Source organism: Streptopelia decaocto (assembly GCF_964273445.1).
Source record: "Streptopelia decaocto genome assembly, chromosome: Z".
NCBI classification, from domain to species: domain Eukaryota; kingdom Metazoa; phylum Chordata; class Aves; order Columbiformes; family Columbidae; genus Streptopelia; species Streptopelia decaocto.
The window spans coordinates 18,870,716-18,885,715 of NC_138657.1; the positions used below are offsets into that span (position 1 = coordinate 18,870,716).

Genomic DNA, 15,000 nt, shown 5'->3' on the forward strand with positions numbered 1-15,000 from the left:
AATCTTCTAATACCGACTGAATGATTATGCAAGTGACGTGTAGGAAATCAAGGCAAATATCTATATTTTGGCAAAACACAAATTATCTGTTGATAAATTATTCTCCCTACTGATTTAATGTGTCATAATACTAATTTACACCACAAACACCTCCACAAATGCCTTTCTATTAATGAACATTTTTGTGGGGAGTTTCAAAATCAAGATGTTCTGCAAGTTTAAGGAAATATTTCCAAGGGCTTTAGTCTCACAGTTTAGGAGTGAAGAGTTTTACTGTGTTTTTTCAGGATACTTTTTTTTCCTTAAGAATAAGGCAAGTGAGCACCACAGAGCTTTACTTTTTTCAGGGATTTTGAAATTCAGCTTACATGCCAGCAAGCAGTTTAGTGGCAGGAAGTCTTTCCTAGTAGTGCAGTCATGAACTGGTAAACTAGAAGCATCTGTAAAAATTTAGAGGGAGTATCAGCTTTCTCAAAGCTCCAGCCCAAGACTAATGAGGTGCAAATGATAGCGCTGCATAACCCTTCTCCACCCCAATTGTGGAATGAGATATTGCGACAGAAAGAAGTAAAGAAATGAGACAAGGATTTCAAAACTTAGAGTGCCCTGAAACAAATACCGGGTTTTCAGAAGACTTTCAAATGGTTGAGGTGAGCCAACCTGCATATTTTGCTAGCAAGAAATACATACCTCCTTCCCCAACCGCAGACATATTTCCATGGCACTGAATACTGACAGATGGAGATTGTGGAGCAGTAATTAATTTTTTTCTGCATGTGTGTGAAATTTTACCTGTTGATGTGATTGTTCTTATTAACAGTTGCTCTACTAAGAAATAAATTTCTGCTAATTTACATCTTTGATAGATCCTCTTCTCTGCTCACACTGCAGAAAGAGAGGAAGGGGGTAGAAATGCAATTTGTTTGAAGGTTCACATCTGGGGTGTGATCTGCTGTATCTTGACACCAGATGGCAGGTTTAGGCTGACAACTAAAACCCAGTTTAGCCTGGTCAAATGGCATCTTAATCTTTTTGCTTTCTGTGACCATACACAAGAGGAACCACTACAAAATCATAGCAATTATTTGGATTCTGACTAAGAAGTCCTCCTCCATTTAATACTCTGAGTTTATTAATTTTCTGTGCTTCTCACCTCTTCAGTGTTTATAGGAAAAATTGCTTCTCCTTGGCAACACCTAAAACGTTACTGTGCGGCTCATACCTTCTTCCAAGTATGCGTTGTGGGGGCAGAGGTGTGGTGCCTTTAAGTGGCTGATTCTTGTCATAACAGGTATGGCATTAGCCCTGCTGAATAGTGACTAGAAGTGACAGCATTGCGTTTGAGGTGCCTGGAGGGCACTCAGTCATCACTCCTACACAGCAATATGTCTTTGAAAGCATTGTGTACAGTTGCTTGCCAGTGTGGAGTGTGCTCAGAAAAAGCTAAGGAGACAGAAGTTTGATTCTTCTGTTCTTCTATTCACCAGATCTCCGGAAGAAACTCCTAGAAAATCCAAGGGCAGATCAGGGCTGTACAATGCTCACTGTTTCTTCTGCTTTCTTCGATACGTGTGTGTGCGCAAAAGTAGTCTTTCTGCACCACCCCCCCGCTTCATTTGGATGCTTAATTCTTCATCCAGCTTCTCACTTCTCTCCCTAGCTCTCACATGTTGCCAAATTTATTTTCACCCACCTTGTAAAACAGGGTGCTTTTGTCGTTCTTCTAGTTGTGCTTTTTGTTTCTTTGTCAAACAATTGCAGTAAAGCATATAAAACTGAAAACAGAACTATGACTGTTAAGGTGTTAAAGAATCAAAGCGTTCTTGCTTATTAAGTTTATTAGTGAATAGTATGGGCTTCTGAAATGTTTTACCCGGAATGGAATATACTGAGTTCTTATTCCTGTTAGTTCAGTAAAACCATAATAGCAGAGATCAGTATAAAAATACAGTGGAAGTTACATGTCAGAGTATTTCATTTGTTATCAAGCATGAGATTCTTATTACATATTTTTTAACCTGCATTTTTGTAATGTGTCTCAGCAACATCAATCAGCCTCTAAACTCGCCTTGGGCACTTTCCTTGTAAAGTTCTTAATGGATTGCTTTTTTAAGGATTTCAAGCTAAGTAATTTTAGAAGGCCTACTGCATATATGGGTTATGGGTATGCTGCTACAAGTTTGCCAATATTTTCATATTATATTTACATTCATATGTTGTTAATGATTTATTTCCAGATGTAGCTATGCAAAATGGAGGGAGAAAGAAAATAGCTGCCCTCTAATACTAAGAAATTTTTTTCACCTTTTAGCTTTTTACAAATGGTTTTTAAAAATATTAATTAAGCTGTAAGTTTGATGGGGGCAGACTGGATGGACAGTGAGAAATCTGCATTTGTGAAAAACATGTGTCTCTCTCACTATGAGTTCCAAGTAAAGTGCCTCAGTACAGATTCCTAAGCTGACTTTGGCAGTGTTAAACACACTTTTTCTGGTAGAAGAAAAATGTTTAATGTTTACTTTAGTGTTGGAAACAGTGGACATGTTCTTCACTAGTAAGCATATTTTTTTATGTTTCCTCCATTTTTTTTTCCTCCTTCTTGAAATGCTATTTGATGTAAAGGGGAGAGATCTCTGTCATTTATGTTTATATATGCCAGTAGGAGCCTCAGAGAGTCTCCTGTGCATTTTCATAATGAGAGATTCATGAATTGAGGCTGAGTGATTCTGATGTTCTACGGATTCTTGATGAGTCTCTTCAGGGTTTTGAAAGGCCTATAGCAGGCATACAAACACCTTATTAATGGTGATGTAATCTTCAAGTATATTAAAACAAACAAACAAAGCTGATGGCTGAAATGTGGGAAGTTTTGAGACATGACAGTCTCTGCAAAACAAATTACTTGTGCACATAAAAACTGAGTTCTGACTGGATTCATAGGAAACAATAATATCAGAAGAAGAGAATTTTCATTTTAGGAGCAGTGTAGATTAAGTGGTTGATCATTTAGAAGTCTCTATCATGAATGAAGAGCTCTTTTTAGCCAAAAGATATAAGCATTTTTAGAATGAACTAATTTTGATACGATGGCCCTAGTCTGCAGAATCACCATGTGTTAAAATGGCTCTGTGGGCTGTACAGATGAAATAACAGCCATAAAATTCATATTTGAATCTGGGTTCTAGCTCTCAAGCTCTGCAGATTTGGTTGGTCCTTTCTGTGATTTTCATTCAGGCCTCTTCCAGTGGTGAGCAATAAGCAAATAGACAAGCTGCTTTTTTATAAGTACCAATGTGTGTATTTTAGGGAGAACATTAATGGGATGACTCTTACTTGAGGAAAATTCTTCTGTAATTTAGCAGAAAACCTGATCAGACCATCTCTAAACATACCAGGATACATTCTACATATTTCATCTGTACAGCCCACAGAGCCATTTTAACACATGATGATTCTGCAGACTAGGGCCATCGTATCAAAATTAGTTCATTCTAAAAATGCTTATATCTTTTGGCTAAAAAGAGCTCTTCATTTATGATAGAGACTTCTAAATGATCAACCACTTAATCTACACTGCTCCTAAAATGAAAATTCTCTTCTTCTGATATTATTGTTTCCTATGAATCCAGTCAGAACTCAGTTTTTATGTGCACAAGTAATTTGTTTTGCAGAGAGGATCTTCCTTATAGAGGTAGTTCAAAATTAAGCATCGAGTCTAAGTTTTAAGGCTGCTATAAACAGAATCTTGTGGAAAACACCATGGGCAGATCATGCAGGATGCTGCAAACTGTTGGGAAGTCACAGTGGTGTTGAAATATTTTTGTTCTAATGAAGTTATGATAGTTTTGATGACCCCTTGGAATTAAGAGCATTGTACCTACATAGTGGCATAAAACCAGAAACTTCAGATTATACAAAAACTGTGAAACAGTAGAGTGAAATAACTTGAGGATTTTAAAATGTATACCTGTATTTTATTATTCCTATTTACAGTAGACTTCATTTGTCTTTCAGTAAATGCTGACCAAAATAATATTTGATTCATTTTCCCAAATGACAACCAGTTGCAATAGTATAATTTAAAATATATATTTCAGGCACATTTATATTATCTCTATTTATTTTCTTCAAATTTGATAACCTCTTATACATTCATGGCTTCACTTTTGATTCCTGACTTCAGGACAGGCAAACAGGAAGACTTGTAGTTTATTCTGGACATAAACCCAGTGCTGCTGCATGAATTGTATAGCATGTAAGGAGATGCTAGTCTGCATTTCAGAAAGTTGCGTATGCTTTCTTTGAAGGCTAATCATGTCTCTGTGCATATGTTTACGCTCTGCCAAGCTTAGAGTTCACTCATGACCTCTGCCTTAATACTCTAATGCAAATTAAATACTGTAAAGCAGCAAAACTGTATTCCTAGATAATCTAGAAAAGGGTTAATCAAAATCGACAACTGCTAAAAGGAATCCTTAAATGTCATGCCTAACCATTGTTCAGACATACAGTACAAATGTGTTCTGCCTAAGTTAGCCAGAACAATGTCTGAAGCTAGTGATTAGGCTCAACTCCAACTTTCACCTCGGGCAAAATTTATGCAGTTATATTACTGTTTGTCAGGTAATTAAAGGAAAAAGAAGTATCAACCTAAATATTTTTTTTAATTACATGTAAATACATAAATATATGTTCCAATTGAGCAAGGAAAAAAAAAAAAAGAGTTGTCAGAGGCTTAAGTAGCAGGCAGACATTTGGAGCTGAGATTTGCATATGAATTCATAGATGCTAAGCTACATCTATCTCTCAGTCACATCTATGTAGCTCTGTTGAAGATGCTGTGAATCTCCTGTTATGTAGAAGTCACGGTGTCTTTAAGGGAAATGGGATCACTGAAGCACAAAGCAGATGGAGAAGGAGTTGGGACAGGAATCAGAACCTGTCACAAGTCAACTGCAGTTGCTTACCAGCAAGTTATGTTGGAGACTGACTGGAAGCTTGTTGTAACTCAGACAGAGTGGCTCAGGACCAGCTCTCTTCTGTCGTGTCTTCATCTGTGGGAGAAGGACTTATTTCATAGTGTCTGCCTGGTTCGGATATGCTCCTGTTGTAGTTGGGGGGTGTACAGCAGAACCACAACAAACTATTAATGTATCTTGAACTCTTGCTATGTGCTTAGTGCTAGATCAAATCATTCATCATTTGTAACATTTTCAGTTTCACTTATGTGGGGTAGGATTTAGAAAATTGAATGCATACTATATAAAGGTATGTTACGATTTCTGGGGAAGTTACTGTTCGCAAGTATCATTTACAAATGTAGAATGACTAGCAATGCATAGGACCCGAAACAGAACCTGATGAATATGAGAATGTGAGCAATGACTACCAATTACCTGTATGCATGATGTACACCAGGCTCGGTAGGGAACTTAAATACAGAACTTAAATCATTTTTAAAAAGAGGTGGAAGTGAAAAAAGAAGGAAAGGTTACCTGTACTTAAATTGAGTTTTATGCCCACTGACCAAGAATAGTTAGGTTTATTTTACTGACTCCAGTTCAGCTACCACTATATTTTACATTGTGTTTAAAAGACATTTTGAAAGCATTTTGAGGCTACATGTAATTGGGTTTTCATTGTATGTTATTACTAGAACACTCCAGAAGCAGTCTTGGTGTGTCATAAATAGTTTCTCATTAATGCAGAATCAAACAGTAGAAGATTTGGGAACCATTCAGCTACCTGCCTATGTTCCCCTTACATGCTTTAACACATTGGTGTATATGGTATGCAGACATTACCTGCAGTATTACTTTTTTAATATTTATTTCTAAGATCTAGATGTACTACTCGTTTACTTTTTACTGCCTACTAGCTCAGCAATGCCATAGGATGTAATGATGCCTTTCAGCCCATTTTATTTTCTGTGGTTTATGTTCTGCCAGCTTCCCACTCTTTGGCTTGTGTCTCTAATACCTCTTGTCTAAGTATTGGAAAATGTAGGACTGCTCAGCTGCTCATAGAAGTTACCTAGATGTACTGATAGGAATTAGATAGGTTAGATTAACACTTGTAAGTTAATGCATATTTCTCTGTAGGCTGTCCTGTGTTGATATACTAATATCCCCATCATGGATTTAAGGGGCCTGCTTTTCTTTATTGTACTAATGAGGTATTTATGGATAGGAAGCTGTGCATCACAGTGCACAGTTAACCAATCTTTTGCCTCTGGAGGGACAACTTTGAAACCTCTGAAGTCAAAATGAAAACAGGCTTACAGTTATTATTGATGTCCTGCTTTGTGCCATCCTACAAAACAAGTTGGCAGTCATTATTCATGGAAAGGTTAAGAATAAAATTCTTAGGATTGATGAGCCTATGGACATGCAAATGTAGCTGACTGTCAGGTACTTTTGATAAAATAATTACTGTGATTCTGGTCCTTTCCCTAACATGGGACAAAAGTTGAGTAATAGTATTCCTATATACCCTGCAAGATACTTCATCTTCCTATGTAAATAAGTTGCGATGCATATTTTTGTTTTCTCTCTCGTGTTTATATATTTTTATATTCAGACTGTGGTTTAATGTAAATACTCTGCTGTGGATGGCTGTAGAATGTCCTCTGATTCACCAGTATTTGTAACTCATACATGTGTGCCATGACTGTATCTATAGAGGCCAGTACATCTCAGACCTTGTTTTTTCTCAATCTCGTATGGCTGAGTGAAGCAATTTTCAGTAGTGATGTTCCTGTAAATAAATCAGTTTTGTTTGTTTATTTTAGATACTATCTTACTTTTTCTTCTTCTTCAGAATTTCTCTTTATTTTGTCTGAGGTGTCCCATCTCCAGTATTGCCCTTCTTGTGATAATCACTTCTCTTCACTGAAAGGGCTCATCCATCATTTGATTACCTGAGGAATGGAGGCACACAATGTGAGAGGATTATGAGAGTCACCTTAAACAATAATATCTGAGAAAAATAGTCACTTGACCATCTCATCTAGAAAGTCTGGAGGGACTGTGGAGGGCTTCGGCCTCAGGTCTGGACAAGGCAAGAAGTAATGCCAACAATAATCAATTCACATCATACAGAATATCCAGTGCCTGGTCCTGGAAATCTAGCATCAGAAATCATGTCTGAAGATGAAATTTTTGTGCTTAGTCAAGGATTCCTTACGTACCTTACGTTCTTCTAGAGTCTGCCTTTCAGCTGTCAAAAAATATGAGTTTCTCATTCATATCCAAGCTCATTTTGTCAGCTTTCTCTTGTTTCTGAAGCACATTATACACAGTATGATTCCTTCAAAAAGAGGCAGCATAGCCATTAGCATGGCTCATCAGAATGAATTTTCATGAAAATATACAATTGAGCCTCAAAACTGATTTTTGCAAGTGATGGTGGAAAAAATGTTTAATGCCTTGTCCTATTTTCTGGTTTCTTTTTTTTTTTTTTTTTTAATCTCTTTGGGACTGTGCTGTCAGATATTCTTCAGACCTTCATAAATAGTCTATATGAGTGTGATAATGTACCTCATCAGTTTTCAACAGTGTTATATGCCAAACCCCCTTCTTAATCATTCACAGAGACTCATCAAATAAGGATTCTGCAGTGAATTGTTAGGAGAATGATGTGACCACCTACAATAATTTTATATTGGAAGAAAGATGTTTTACAGCAGCTATTTCTGAGACCCAGAGGAAAATACAAACTCTTATCAGTCCTGGACTTGAGAGGACTGGATGTCAAAATTAAATTTCTGGCTGATAACACTCTTGTTGCTCCAGCAAGGTGTTTATTTCAACCTGCAAGGTTCTTTCTGCTATGCCTTTTCTTTGTGGTAGGCCTCTGCCACTTCTGATACCACTTCCTACCGGACCTTGTCATGAAGATCCTGAAGACATTAAAAACACCCTGAATTGTCATTAGGCCATATCTGTAAGATTGGCTCATAAAACAGATGGTGCAATTTACTGAAAACTGCACTGGAATTCTCTCTTGCCAGAAGTTGTACTGTTGATTTTATTAGCTCTGACAAAACTAACAAGGTGACTCAGGTTACCTCTGTTCTCTTGGAATGGAATGTGGCCATATTTGGCTGTAGGACATCCCGCACTTACATGCAACCTAATACAACACTGCACATACATTGGAGTGCTCCATTTGACAGATGTGTTGGTGACTATTGTGTAGCAGTGTAGCATGATGACTCACTCTCTAAGTAGAAAGCAAAAATTAGTCAATAATTGGCAATGGTTGCTTTTCTCTTCATAGTTGCTTTCCAGATTGGAAAAGTTTCATCTCTACTAGACATGCGTTTTCATTTGACATCTCAAAAACAGAAGCTTAATTTACATTTCAGTGTCTTGAGAGCTCAGAGCAGGATGATACCTGTGACTAGCCTCCAGCTTACATAGTAAGGCAATCATGAAGACATGACAGAAAGCATGACCACCATGCTTTGTATTAACAGGTGATGTGAGATCCACTCCTTTCTGTGGGAATGCAGATGGTCTGTGGAACAGATGTCTCCAAGAACATCCATGTAGACTTTATCTCTCTGGAGCCTGTAACTAATTGTCAGATGGATTTATCTGTTTCAAGATACAGCAGATCACAAATGGGAAAAGAAGGATGATGCCCTTTGTGCTGCTTTCTATGGCAGAGGATAGCCTGAGGTCTGCTTCTTTCCTTTAGATGTCAACAAGAAATGCCAGTGCTTCTGCTCCAAGATTCTTGTATTCCTGATCTTGTGGGGAAAGATATTTAAGCACAGCTTTCCTGACTCATCTTCTACTAACAATCCTCCCCAAGGTGAGGCAAGAAATAACATGATTGATCCTTCTGGCTCCAGCTTGGCTGAGGCAATTTTGACTTCAACACCCTGCCTTTTTTCCTGCTCTGTTTCACAGTAAACTCTCACAGATTTAACACCCAAACCTTACATCCTTCCACATCATGCTATGAACACTGAGTGGCTTCCAGGCTTTAAATTTCGCATGCTCGTCATCAAACAGTGATATTTTCAGCAACAGCAGAAAGAACAGCAAGAATAGCAGAAGCAGCCATGTGAACAATGTTTTCTGCATGAACTCCTATGAAGGTGGTACCTCTTTCATGTTTTTTTACCCATACGATTGTGGATTATTTTTTAATCCTAAAAATTTTCGACCTAAAATCATCTTAGGTGCATCTTCAGCCATCTCCAGTGTGCATCCCCATGTGGTAGGCATTTCATGGTTTGTTTTTTTTTTAATACCACAGTTTTTTGACTGATTAGGATCTGTCTTTTGGTGTAGTGCCCTGTTTTCCAGTGAGTCTGTCATCTTGCTGGGTAATTTTTGCTGAAAACTACTCTTATAGCTATGACTAAAGTGATAGGAGATCAAGGCCTTAATATTTGTCCACCTCCTGCCTCCCCCTTCTTCTCTTTGACTTCAGATATTTCTGTGTTAATACATGTGCAGCCTTAGGTCAGCCTCTGTTGTTTGCCTCAGTGTTTACTATATCCATTCCTGAGATTTAAAGAGTTGCTACTTGGAACTCCAAGAGCACCTTTACTGCTCATTTTGCCAATAGAGAAGCATCACGATATCATGATTTCATGGGAACAGCAGTCTTTATTCAACTGTATGTTTCTCTCATGTTTGATGGCAAATGCTGTGTACAGGCAGGCCTTTTAAAGAGGAAGATTAATTACTTGTAACTGTTTTTTTTGAGAAGTATGTTTTTGCTGCCAGTACAGGTATATTGGATTATTCTGCTTCTTTATATTTGGTCTCACGTAAGTGCAGGATGTCACATGGCCAACAATGGCCAACTGTGTTTCTTTCTAAGAGAGGACATGTAACCTGAGATGACTTGTAGTAACTATCGGTAGTAAGAATTGACGTCATGGCCTTTTTGAAGACAAAAAAAATTGTATTAGCTGTAGTTCCTCTTCCCACACCCTGAGTGCTGCTATGATGAGGTAATATATGCCCTCTATTATGCTAGCATTTCTGAATTTATCAGCCTTGGAAGACCCCAGTGTCTTTTCTGATATTCCAAGGGAGAAGTGGTAGGAAGATGAGCTCTGACCACAGAGGCAGATGGCCTCTGGAAGAAGAATACCCAAATTTAAGTTGCTTTCTTTCCCTCTGAGGGAATCTCTTAGTATAGTTGTACATAGTGTAAAGAGAAAGCAGGAAAAAGTACTATGAATTTTTAAGAGATTTTGCACATGTAGTACATTTATTTTTACTTTCCTTTTCCTTGCTGCTAAAACCATCTATCTTTAGTATTTATGCATAGCACAAAATTTTTAAAGTTTTTTGAATGTACAAGCAGCACAGAAGTCTTAACATTCCTGTTGAAGTCACTCTACTGAAATCAATGGGAGTTAGTTACTGAAGTCAGTGAAATCAGGATTTAATGAATAATTTGTCTCTAAACAGCTGACTCCTTTCTTTGTCTTTCAAGATAATTATATGTTTCTGTATTTGTATATGCATCATATATGTAACATAAATGTGAGAAGGAACACACATACAGTTGACGCATGATGCATTTTGGTTTCCTTTGAGGCCTGACTGTATTCTGAATATAATTATCCTTCTGAATGCCTTAGGACTTAAAGTTAATATGCAGTGAGAAGGCACTAGTACATCCCTGTGGACCTATGTGGTTTACATTGGTAATTCACTGTAGGAATACAAATGATAACAATGCTAAGTGACTCCCAACTTTCCTCTGGGTGTGGTGCTTGACAGATTGTTAAATTTCCTATTGGATATCTTTTAGTAGGCTTCTTTCTACAATATTCTTTACAAACTGCCTTGTTTGTTATTTGACTGCAATGTCGTCATTATCCCTGCCTGGGACTTCCTTTATTCTCTTTTCTTGGTGGGAAACAGACAGGGACAAATGGAAGATAAATGATGTGAATACAAGATGTTGTTCTTCTTATCCCTGCAATTTCTTAGGTGTAAGCCATGAATGTTGGTGTTCACATTTAGTGATTAGAAAACAAGTTGCTTACAATATCAGAGGGGGAGGTTAGAATTTCATAACTACCTCTGAATCTCTTTTTCCTTAAAAAGGTTTTTTTCTTTTTATTGGGATGGTATGGTGAATAAAATGTGTGGTTCCTGCCCCACTGTAGGAAGAATGTTAAAAGTAGTACATGAAACAAGCAATGAAGAGCAGAAACAAGCAGGACCAGAAAACACAGTGTGCAGTCCATTGATCCGTGTCGCTATACTTTCTTGTTCCTAGCATGCACTGCATAATCAGAAGGGACGAGACAAGCCAAATCCTTTTAGTCCCCAGAGGTTACAGTGTCCCAGGTGCGGTGCCAAGTGTCATTTTATGAGTACAGGTTGCTGTGCTAAGGATATGCAGCCATGCATTATGCAGAAGGCACCTAAAAAGTATGCAAGAAGTCCAGAAAGGAATGATGATGCATTTTTCATTTTTGCTTGTTTTTCTTTACCAAAAAAAAATTATATATAGGGTGTCTAAGAGGGAGTGAACTGAGCATTACATAACTTCAATTTCTTTGTATACATGCATTTAAAATAGCAAATACTTGGTTTATCTATAGCATCTTTACCATCAGGTAAGTAAGCCTTGCAGCATGCCTAGGCATAGTTAAATATTATTGAATTTTTTGTGTGGCTAAACAGAAACACAAAATGAAATTATTTACCCAATATCCCATAGCACATCATTTGAGATTGAGGAGTAAGCATATGTCTTCACACCCAGCTGCTTTTCCTAACTGCTGGATGTACATCATCACTACTAACTTTTATATGTTGAAGTACAATTAAACAAGCATGTAAATACAAATTTATCTTTAAAAGTAATATTTTTATAATTAACAACCTGTTACATTCTGTACCTCTTAATTAGAAAAATACAGTTTCTATTTGTGGACATGGCACATCACAAATAGGAGTAACTTCTGGAGAGAAATATAGAAAGCGTATTAACACCATAAAGTAACATGTTGCATGTAGTAAGACATGGGAGAGTGAATTGGGAAAGCGAGTAGTATCCAACTGTCTAGATGAAACTGCAGTGTAAATTCAGTAAGTGCTAAGGTTATACAAACTGTTACTTTGGTTGGAATGCAGGAGTCAATATCCACATTTTATGAAAATTTTTCAGCTAAACGGATGTGTGATTCATTAAAAGTTCTTAGCCGTTATCGAAAATTTTCTACTCAGATCTCAAGGCATCTTGCAAAAGAGTAAGTGTGGTGTGAGTGGTGAGTGAGGACTCAGAACATGCATATGTTCCTTTGATGCTGCTATAATAATTTACAAATTATTTAATACTCTGTGGTTTCCTTCTATTTCAATTACTTTTTATTTTTAATTTCTATCACATAAAGCAGTTTCCTTCAGGATCAGGGGGAGAAAGAAGAATGTACATTGTATACACAATGACTGCTCTGTGTTATGACGTTCATCTTCAGTCACAAGGTTGGAGGAGATAGTACCACACATGGGTTATACGTTACTTCTTACTTAAGAAGGTGAATTTTATAACACCACTCAGCCATGATGAGGACTCTATGTGTGTGTTAATGTCTCTCTGTTAACATTTAGTTGCTATGTTAGGCTTTGTTCTTAGTTACTAGCAAATGAGCAGACAGGAAACCAGGCAAACCAGTAAGATTTACTCAAGTTGGCCCCATTTTTCCAGTTTTAATCAATGCCTTCATTTGTCATGGGATGCTATTGTTTATTCTGCTCACATTAAAAATGAGGCTCAGTCTGAACTTTATCGTCACTTCAGCATAATGCAGGTTCAAAATGAAAACTTCTGTTTCTAAACTGTTAAAATCCTTTTGTGTGCAGGCATGCTAATGTGACTCCTTTAGTGCATCTCTGAGATACCTGGAGAGCAGCATTGTTCCCTTTTTGTTCCTAGAGACTGCTTTGCATTGTCTGGAATTTCTCACCCTCTGCTAGATTAATTTGCTAAGAATCTCCAAATAGTTTCTAAACTCTATTTCCAAGATAGATGTATGATTGGTTAATAGCTTCCATGCCAGAATGGCCAGTACTGCCTGATTTTTAGGAGTTGTAGTGGTAGCTATTGTATAACGTCTCTAAAACTGCATAGCCAGTGGCTGCTGTTACCAGCTAAAATGTGCTGACTGTCCCAGGGTTGTACTTCTGGAGGTGTGTGGAAGGATCTTCTTGGAACAAATCAGAATTTATCTAGGACTTGAGGTAAAATGACTTCTAGAGTTGGGAGAGGTGGGGGTAGAATGATCCAAACCAAACCAAATCCGGTAACACTGGCCTTCTGATTCTGATAATCCATCTTCTCCTTTCCTCAATCCCATCTCTTCCCAGTATGCCTTCTGTCCTCAGTATTTCCTCATTGCGAAAGTTAATCTATGTGCTTAGCACCCTGGTGTAATATGCTTGTATGTGTCCATTTAAAAGCTCTTGGATTATTTCCCAGCTGGCTGGGTCCCTGTGGGAGAACTGAGTGAGGAAAACGCACTGCTTAGTGTATCAGAAACATGCCTGCGAAGTGGATGAATTAATCTACGTAAAGTTAAACCACGCAACCTAAACTTCTGGTTGCATAAAATGCAAAATCTTAGAGCAGTTCCAAAACTGGATTGCAGTTGTTTTTCTGTATTTGTTTTGGTGAGATCTGGAGATGGTGAAAATCATATACATCTAGATTATGTGAGCTTTTAACATGAAAAACGGTGTTCTCAAAGCAGCACACTAATTTCTAAAATTTCTTGTATTTTAAAACATAGCTAGAACAGTTAAGTAATGGTTGCTACTCTTTGCATGTACTCACACAGTTGGCATGTGCCAAGGAAAACCAGGTAAATTCTTTATGGTACTACACATTGTGCATAAAAACAACAGAATGTGTGAGAACCTTATGAAATATGACATACAAATATTGTAAATAAACGTCTTTAGTCCTGAAAATCCTCAAGTTGTGTTTACTAGATCTTTAGCACACCATATCTGTGGGAAGGTATGTCTTTACAAGTATTTTGGAAAGCCTGATGCTACTCTGGAATTTGTACAGAATTTTTAGTTGTGCACATGTCAATAGAAGATCTGTATAGCCCAGACGCTGTGAATGAATCATATTTGACAGTCTTTCCAAAAGCAGCAGCCACTGGTAGATCTGCAGTAAACCATCCAAAACAAACTGTCACTAAAAACAGCAGTAGGCCACCACATAACAACCACAAGAATTAATTTAACAATTGCAGTGGTTACGGCCTTGTACATTCAGAATTGCACATCCCCGTACCTCTGTGTTTGAATTAACTTGACCTCCACAAGTTTTAATAATTCCATCCAGGTATTTAAGTTGGTATGAAGATCTCTCATCTAGATTTCTCACTTTTATTGCCCTAGTTATTGTAGTTGGCAATAGTATTACCCACATATACTGCAAAAATTCTGAAAACATGCCTGTAGGTAAGAAACTCCAATAGCTCTCCAGTCTGGGAAAGATTAATCTCAAGCATTAATTACTGTGCAAAATGAAATTCTGATGTTATATAATCTGTTAGTCTTGGCAGGAGTAGATTTTTTAGACATTTTTAAACACAGTGTAAGAATCTATACAAAAAGGGTAAAATCTCAATTGTATTAACACACATTCAAAAATGCTGTAACACAGGAGAGGTGAGAAAATTACAGATCAAATGTTTTGCCAGCAAACTACTGTCCTTGCAAGGGAAAAGAAAAAAAGGGGAAAAACCCAACAAACAAGCAAAACAAAAAACCTCAGAAAATTCACATCATAGGCTACTAACTTTCAACCTTGTTCTGGCAGTCCCAAGTGTGTTTTGATGCTGTACAATGGGAATGTTCTTCAAAACTCCAAAAGCAGTACTATTAGTTTCAGTGCACGACAACTTCAAAAATTCTTCTGTCTCATTGGAAATTTATACAGATGTGTGGTCCAAAATAGGTGGGGTTTGGTTCCTGGAAGTCTCAGAGTTTTTAA

General features: G+C 37.4%; 1 protein-coding gene across 1 annotated transcript in view; it reads left to right on the plus strand.

The window, feature by feature from the left end:
- Positions 1–15,000, plus strand: part of BNC2 (basonuclin zinc finger protein 2) — a 322,413-nt gene that overhangs the window by 27,657 nt on the left and 279,756 nt on the right. The window lies entirely within an intron of this gene.